At 36.8% G+C, this 8856-nt stretch overlaps 1 non-coding gene across 1 annotated transcript; it reads right to left on the bottom strand.

Annotated features, from left to right (window-relative positions):
• Nucleotides 1-2860: 2860 nt before the first annotated feature.
• LOC131252477 (small nucleolar RNA R71) lies at nucleotides 2861-2967 on the bottom strand. Its single transcript, XR_009174497.1, has one exon. It is a non-coding gene; the product is annotated as a small nucleolar RNA R71 (small nucleolar RNA).
• Nucleotides 2968-8856: the final 5889 nt, after the last annotated feature.

The raw sequence follows: 8856 nt of genomic DNA, 5'->3' as shown, positions 1-8856 counted from the left end.
CCAACTGATACTGATTTAATATAATTTTTATTATTTTTGTATATTACTTATAATTACAATATATTTACAAGCTTAGATGGATATATATAAATATACTTTTAATATTAACATACTACTAATTACATGTTGTTGTTCACACATTCATTAATATACATAATTCATAATATACAATATCATATTATACGTATAAATGAATTGAAGATTGTACAATATCATATTTAATTAAAATTATATTTGTATTTGATAATAGTGTTAAATAACCTACAATAATAGTGCTACATTATTAGTTGTAATTTGATTTTATGTTGTGAATTTATTATTCATTATGTTTCTTTAATATAACACTATTTTCATAATATCTTATATGCATTAAATACATACGTATCATTTTACCATGAAATTTTAAATCAAGTATATATATCTAATAGTGTATTTAGGTTGCACTATATATATATATATATATATATATAATTGTGCTTATATTAAATTTATCTACATGGTAACACTCAAGTACTAGAAGGTACGGGGTGTTACATGATAAGAGTAGAACTTTGTAATGAACTATCAATGAGAGCTTATTACATTATCGAGTTTGCTGCAGAATGTTGAGTGCCAAATATTACATATTTTTTCCTATTTATATCTTAGTTTTATGAACATGATAATGCTTAAAGGTATATTTTGTGCATGTTTATGTTGCAAGGTGAATTTAGGAGTTTAGATTAAAAAGAATGTTAAAAGTATAGATTTGATACTCAATAAATACCAAGGCAAAGAATGGATCTTTAGAGACCAAGATTGAAGATTTCAAGACCGCAAGATTTAAGAAAATCAACTGGACAAGGAAGGAAGTCGAAAGAACAAAGTGCTAAAATTCACTTCATGGTCCGTGTCATTGACCACAGTTTGATGACATCAAATTTTTATAAGAAAATCAAGTTGGTCGCTAGACAAATTGAAGACCTTTTTCGATGGCTCAAGGAACTTTCGAGGACTCGAAGATCTGCTCAATGACATCGAATCCCATTCGATGGTATCGAAATTTCTAAAGAATTTTGAAGCAACTCGTTGGACTGTTTTGGACATATTATCGATGGATCGAAGACCCTTTGATGGCATCAAAGGACTTCTCGATGACATCAAAGGTTATTCGATGTCATCGAACACGTTACACAGAGTTACGCGGATTGCATAACTTGAGGCCGTTTTGCGAAACTGACCAGACAAGGCTATAAATATAGGTTTCCTAAATACTTTTTGGGATATCTAAGGTTTTAAGGAGCAAAGCCAAAGGGTAAAGGAGTCCTCCAAGAGTTTTTCTTCTTTCTTAGTTTATTTTTAATGCTTTCTTTTAGGGTTTTAGATCCAATCATGTTTATGGTTGGCTAACCCTCTTAGCTAGAGCTAAGAGGTGAAGCCTATAGCATGTTGGGATGTTTTTCTTGTTTCGATTCTTGTTCTTGTTGAACTTCTTTGATAATAATTTGATATTTAAGAATTACTTTTAGTTTTTAATGGCTTCTTGTGACTCAAATTATAGTAAATCTATAATAGCTTTGAGTATCTTCTTTTCTTATTTTGAGATTGTGGGATTGGTAAATCCTGTTGTTAGCCATTGTCTCCTAGGCATGATTTGGTGATGAAATCCCTTTCAACCCTCACAATTCTCCTTCATTGAGAATTAGGTCAATGAAAGTTCAGATTTGATTTTATTAATATATCTTCCAATTGGATAGGATAAGACTCCAAGTCCAATTGTGTTCCTTGAATCAAATAAGGAAATATCCTGATTGCTACAAGTGGATCTTCAACACCCTAGTTCCCTTTAAATTATTGAAATCCCTTTCATAATTACTTCCTTTATTCTAGATTTCTAATTTAGATCTTCTTCTAGTTCTGCTTATAGTTATTTTTAGAATACTCACGAGATTAGTCCCTGTAGATTCGACCTTGGTTTTACCGAGATAATTACTACAACACGACCCTACGCTTGGGGTTGTGAACAAGTTTCTGGCACCGTTGTTGGGACTAACGGTTGCATTTTTTTTAATCTAATTAGTTTTAGAATTAGGTTAAGATTGGAGTTAACTTTCTGTTTTATTTTTAGGTTAAGAATTTTTCTTCTTTGTTTTTAGAAACTTTGTTTTCTGTTTTGTAAGATTCTAACCTAGCAACTCCTATCTTGTAACTTCGTTCTAACTCTATCTTTCTTCCTTTTTATTTGTTTTAGTTTCTCTAGTTTTCTTTCTTAGGTTTAGGTTTAGTTACTTAAAGTCCTTGAGTGTTTCATGCCTAAGTGGGTTCGTAACAACACTCGACGTCTCTTAAGTGAAGGTGGATTAGTTGAGGGGTTATCTATCTATCATATGACTAGACACCACTTGAGATCCTCAGAGTTAATTAAAGTGATGACTGCCAATCAACCAGCCAATCAACCTATAATTCCACCTCTACCTCCAATTGAGGAAGTTCAGGATGAGAATGAGGTGCATCAAGCACCTCGCCTCATACCTTACGAGACTATTTATAACCAGCGGGGGTGAGCACACCTTCTTGTATGGTTTTTCTAAAAAATATAGGAAACATGGATATCAAGCCAGGAGTGATCCAAATCCTTCCAAAGTTCTATGGACTTGAATTTGAAAGTCCATATTTACACATGAAAGAGTTTAACGAGATCATAACTACTTTATATTTTCCTAACATATCTGAGGACACGGTCAGGGTGAAACTCTTTCCCTTCTCCTTGAAAGAGAAAGCTAAGACATGGTTGCACTCAGTACGTCCACGATCTATTGGCAGATGGAATGACATGACAAGGGAATTCATAAAAAAATTCTTCCCATATCATAAAACAAACACCCTTAGAAAATTTATCATGAACTTCGCCCAAAAAGAAGATGAAACATTCTTTCAATGTTGGGAGCGGTTCAAGGATCTTGTTAGCTTATGCCCACAACATGGTTTTAAAATGTAGCACATAACAAGTTTTTTCTATGTTGGACTGACATCTTCCATGCACCAAATGGTCAAGCTATGTGCAATGGGAAATTCATGAACAAAGATGTCAATGATGTGTGGGATTATTTTGACAAACTTGCTGAAAACACATCATAATAGGACATCTCCCCAAGACCAAACACTATGTGTAAGCCTACTCAATCAAAGGAGAAGGGTGGAATATAGTTGTTGAAAGAGGAAGATGATATAAATGCTAAAGTGGCTAGTCTAACAAGGAAACTCGAGGCCATGAAACTTATGAAGGAAAAGGACAAGGAAACTGTTTACGGTATTTGTGCTTGCAATGTTCATACAAATGAAAATTGTCCAACAATACCTGCTTTTCAAGAATTTCTGAATGAGCAATCAAATGACGTAAACAATTACTAGAGGCCTTTCAAAGGAACTGCCTCAAACGCATACAACTTCGGCTGGAGAAACCATCTAAATTTCAGCTGGAGGAATGGGCAAACTGCTACTCCTCAAGAGATCTTTAACCAATTTTTGGATGAAAGGAAACATCAAGAGGACTCGGTACTAAAGCATATTCAAGAACAAGAGATATTCAACCAGGATATCAAATCAACAATGAGAATGCTTGCATCATCCATTCAAGGAACAGAGTCACACTTAGCAATTGGGGGGGGGGGGGGGGGGAAGGGATGCTTCCGGCTCAACTTTTCCCCTATCCAAAACCACAATGTGAAATTAGTGACCCAAGCTCTTCACTTCAGATAGAGCAAGCTAAGTCTATCACTACTCCTAGGAGTGGGAAGATAATTGACAAATCTATTCTGATTAGTGCTGAAAAGCCTAAGGAACCGAAAGTAGATGAGACTGGTAGACCTAGCAATGCTCCACATGAGTTGGAACCGAAACTTCAAAGTAAACTAATTGTGTCATTCCCCCAACGGTTGGTTGCACCAAAACCTCTCTCTAACTCTTAGGACATTCTAGAGATGCTTAAACAAGTGAAGGTCAACATTCCTCTACTAGATGTCGTTAAACAAATACCTTCATATGCCAAATTTCTAAAAGATCCATGCACGACCAAAAGATGGCAATACATTCAAAAGAAAATCTTCTTGACAGAAAAAGTGAGTGTCATCCTAAACTAATATATGCTACAAATATACAAAGATCCCAGTAGCCCAACCATCACTTGTGTAATTGGGAACTACCGGATTGAGCATGCACTTCTTGACTTAGGAGAGAGCGTAAATTTGATTCCTTACTTGGTCTATGAACAACTAGGTATGGGTGAATTAAAATCCACCCGGACCACATTATAACTTGCTAGTCACTCAGTTTGTGTACCGAGAGGGATAATTGAGGATGTGTTCGTTCAAGTTAACAAATTCTACTATCCAGTAGATTTTATCGTCTTGGATACCTAACCCATCGTGGATATGAGCACTCAAATTCTTATTATTCTTGGTCACCCATTCCTTGCCACATCAAATGCAATCATTAATTGTAAGAATAGAGTCATGAATTTGTCTTTTGGGAATATGATATTGAAGCTTAATATTTTTTTCAATATGAACAAATAGGCAAAGGATAATAACGATGCCCACGACATTAACATGATTGATTCTTTCGTGAAAGATAGAGCAATCTTGACTCTATACTGTGACCCTTTAGAGACGTGCTTGGCCTACTCCCATGTTTTAGATGATGATACGATTAAGGAAATGGGTGTCATGATTGATACTGTACCAGTACTCGAAGTTAACTAGTAGAGGCCACAATTTGAAGAATTACCCCAAACTGATGTAGTGCCTCTACCATCTAGCCTCAAAGTGCCGAAACTTGACCTAAAACCTTTGCCCTCTGATCTTAAATACATATACTTAGGTCAAGATGAGACATACCCAGTGGTGATTTCTTCCCACCTTGAGTAAGAACAAAACAGTATGCTTATCTTTACTCTCATTGAGCAAAGGAGCCTTGGGATGGTCAATTACGGACCTCAAGGGTATTGACCATCTGATTTGTACTCACCGCATTCATCTTGTGGATAATGTGAAGACCTCCTGACAACCATAACATAGATTAAATCCAAACATGAAGGAGGTGGTTACGGCTGAGGTTCTTAAGCTATTATATGTGAGTATCATATACCCTATATTGGATAGTCAATGGGTGAGTCCAACTCAGGTGGTTCCTAAGAAGTCCAGAAACACCATCCTAGCCAATGCCAAAAATGAACTCGTGCCAACTAGAGTCACTACTGGTTGAAGAATGTGCATTGACTACAAAAAGTTGAATACTGTCACGAGGAAGGAGCACTTCCATTTACTCTTCATTGATCAAATTTTGAAAAGACTAGCTGGTCATTCCTATTATTGCTTCTTTGACAGATATTCAGGATACAATTAGATAAAGATAGCCCTTGAAGATCAAGAAAAAAACCACTTTCACCTGTCTCTTTAGCACCTTTGCTTTCCAAAGGATGCCATTCAAACTGTATAATGCCCCTGCCATTTTTCAGCGATGCATGTTGAGTATTTTCTCTAACATGGTGGGGTAATATTTAGAGGTCTTCATGGACGACTTCTCTTTTTTTGGTCCATCCTTCAGCGAATGTTTAGATAAGTTGAAAAATGTGCTGAGGCAATGTGAAAAAAAGAACTTGTTACTAAATTGGGAGAAGTGTCATTTCATGGTTTGTAAGGGAATTTTTCTTGAACATATCATCTCGTCCAAGGGAATTGAGGTAGATAAGGCTAAAATTGATCTTATCTCTAACCTACCTCCACTCAGGAGCATATAAGACGTGCGATCCTTCTTAGGACATGGTGGATTTTACAGGAGATTCATAAAAGACTTTAGTCACCTCTCTCATTCTTTATGTGATCTACTTTAAAAGGATGTACCATACGAGTGGACTGAGTAATGCTAAGAAGCTTTCTTTATGCTCAAAGGTATGCTAACTACCACACCTATAATGCAGCCACCCGACTGGAATATTCCTTTTTAAATTATGTGTGATGCATCTGACTATGCTATTGGGGCGGTGTTAGGCCAGAGAAAAGAAAAGAAACCGTCTGTAGTTCACTTTGCAAGTAGAACCCTAAATCTTGCCCAAGTGAATTATTCTACAACGGCAAAGAAACTCATAGCCGTAGTTTCTGCTCTGGACAAATTTAGGTCCTACTTGATTGGATCCAAGATCATCATTTACACCAATCATGCGGCGCTCAAGTATCATTTTTCTAAGAATGATGGTAAGCCCCGCTTAATAAGATGGATCGTTCTACTCCAAGAATTTGACCTTGAAATAAAAGATAAAAAGGGAGTAGAGAATGTAGTGGCTGACCATCTTTCACAACTTGATTTTCTGATTCCCTTCAGACGATGCCCATAAATGACATGTTCCCTAATGAACAACTGTTTAAACTCTCCCACTTACCTTGGTTTGCTGACATTGCAAATTATCTTGCTACAGGTTTCACGCTGACAGATTGGACTGCGCAAGATAAAAAGAAAATTTTTACCAAGGTACGTAAGTTCTTCTGGGATGATCCATATTTGTTTAAATATTTTCCAGACCAAATTCTAAGGAGATGTGTACCAGATAGTGAACACCAAAGTGTTATCTCCTTCTGTCACTCTCAAGCCTGTGGTGGTCACTTTTCTGCCAAAAAGACCATGGCCAAAATTTCGTAGTGTGGCTTTTATTGGCTCACTAGGTTCAAGGATATTCATGAGTTTTTTAAAGCTTGTGAGCATTGTAAAAAATTAGGAACATTGTCCCGTCAAAATATGATGCTTTTAAACCCAATTCTTATCATTGAAGCATTTGATTGCTGGGGCATCAATTTCATGGGACCATTCACCCAATCCTTTGAAAATTTATATATTTTGCTAGTAGTAGACTATGTCACTAAATGGGTCAAAGTGATCCCGTGCTGGAATAATGACCATCAAACGGTCACTAAATTCTTAAAAGAAAACATCATTTTCCATTTTGAAATGCCTCGGGTCATCATTAGTGATGGAAGCTCACATTTTTGTAATAGGCCATTTGTAAATATAATGAAGAAATATGGCATCTCTCATAAGGTGAGCACTCCATACAAACCACAAACAAGTAGGCAAGCTGAGATTTCTAACAGAGAAATTAAACACATTTAGGAAAAGACAGTTAACCCAGATGCAAGGATTGGTCAATCCGCTTGACCGATGCTTTATGGGTTTACCATACAACCTATAAGACTCCCATTGGAATGTCTTCCTTTAGACTCATCTATCGGAAAGCTTGCCACTTGCCTGTGGAATTGGAACACAGAGCCTACTGGGCCATCAATAATCTAAACTTCGAATTGAACAATGCTAGCTTGCTACGAAAACTTCGGTTAAATGAACTCGAGGAAATATGGAATGATGCATATGAGAACTTGAGAATTTACAAGGATAGAATGAAGGTGTTCCATAACAAGAACAACCTTCGAAAATTGTTTTTAATTGGTCAAAGAGTCTTTTTGTACAATTCTCGGTTACATCTTTTTCTAAGTAAATTCTGATCTCGTTGGATCGACCCTTTCACAGTTACTAATGTCTATTCTTATGGGGCCGTCAAGATAAATAATCTAGCGAATGACAATACTTTCAAAGTGAATGGACATCGGTTAAAGCCATTTGTTCAGAAATTTGACTCAGAGGACATGTCCATACCTCTGACTGATCCCTTTTATTAGGATTGACCTCCTAGTTTGATAGAGGTATTGTAATGACCCGAAAAATTTCGTGCAAAGACCCGAGTACTACCTCATATTCCTTAGAAGTTATATGTGGGTTAATTAGCGTTAAACTCAATTGCTTGTGAAATCAGCACAAATCATTGAAATTTGATCTACAGGACTCAAAACCTGTAGAATCGTTAGCGCTATGTTATCCTGAAATCTAGGATTCAACGCTAAATCCAGTTACTCTCGGGAGTACTTAAAAACTTTGTATTGGACCTGGACCGCGCGTCGAAAGTTCGATAGCGATGGTCTTAGACAATTATAATCTCCTTGTTGGGCTTGACCATCACTTCAAAAATCAAGTCCAGATGATGTCCTGAGTCGATTTGCTTGAGTCCGGGGTAAAGAGTGTGAGAAAGCTGAGAAATTAAATATGGATTTATGAAATCTGAGTCGTGTCGCTTGTGCGCCGCTTTTAAGCTTTCTGACCGTTGGATTTCAACCCAAATTTACCCTTGGATCAGGGAAGATGGCCCAGGCATGTCATAGTGCTTGTGGCCCTAATCGAGTTTCGGTGACCGTTGAATTGAGATTGGTCCGCCACGGCTGTTCTTTAAATCCGATCAGTACAAAAACTCAGCCTGACCTAGATCCATGGTCAGTGAGCTTAAGTCCGACCGCACGTGGAGAAAGGACCACTAGAAGTGCTCCGTTGGATCGGAATAGACCCGATTTAGTTATAACCTAAGTACACCTTGGCCCTGGGGCTATTTTCATCAATGTTAGGCCTATATAAAGACCTTAAAACCCTCACTCTTAATTCCATACGAATTTCTAACCCTAACTAAGAGAGAGAGAGAGGAAAAGAGAGAGAAAGTGAGAGAGAAGTTGGTGAATCATCTTGAGATTCTTCCGTGTTATTTTGCGTTCCTGAACCATCACTTCTGAATCATTATTTTGGCGATTCTAAATTCATTCTTGGGTAAGTCAATCAAACCCTAATCTATTTTAGAGCTTAGAATAGTCTAAGTATTGATATAACTTATTTTATTCATGCCTCAGGTTATCTAGTCACCGTTGACGAAGACTTAACATCTGAATCAGATCTGTTGCACTTTTGCTGGTTCAAGGTGTAGACTATATTCGTATAAGTTATGGTTTTCAA

The sequence above is a fragment of the Magnolia sinica genome, chromosome 7 (assembly GCF_029962835.1).
Source record: "Magnolia sinica isolate HGM2019 chromosome 7, MsV1, whole genome shotgun sequence".
NCBI lineage: Eukaryota > Viridiplantae > Streptophyta > Magnoliopsida > Magnoliales > Magnoliaceae > Magnolia > Magnolia sinica.
Note: the sequence above shows the minus strand (reverse complement) of the source record. Positions and strands in the feature narration are given on the sequence as shown.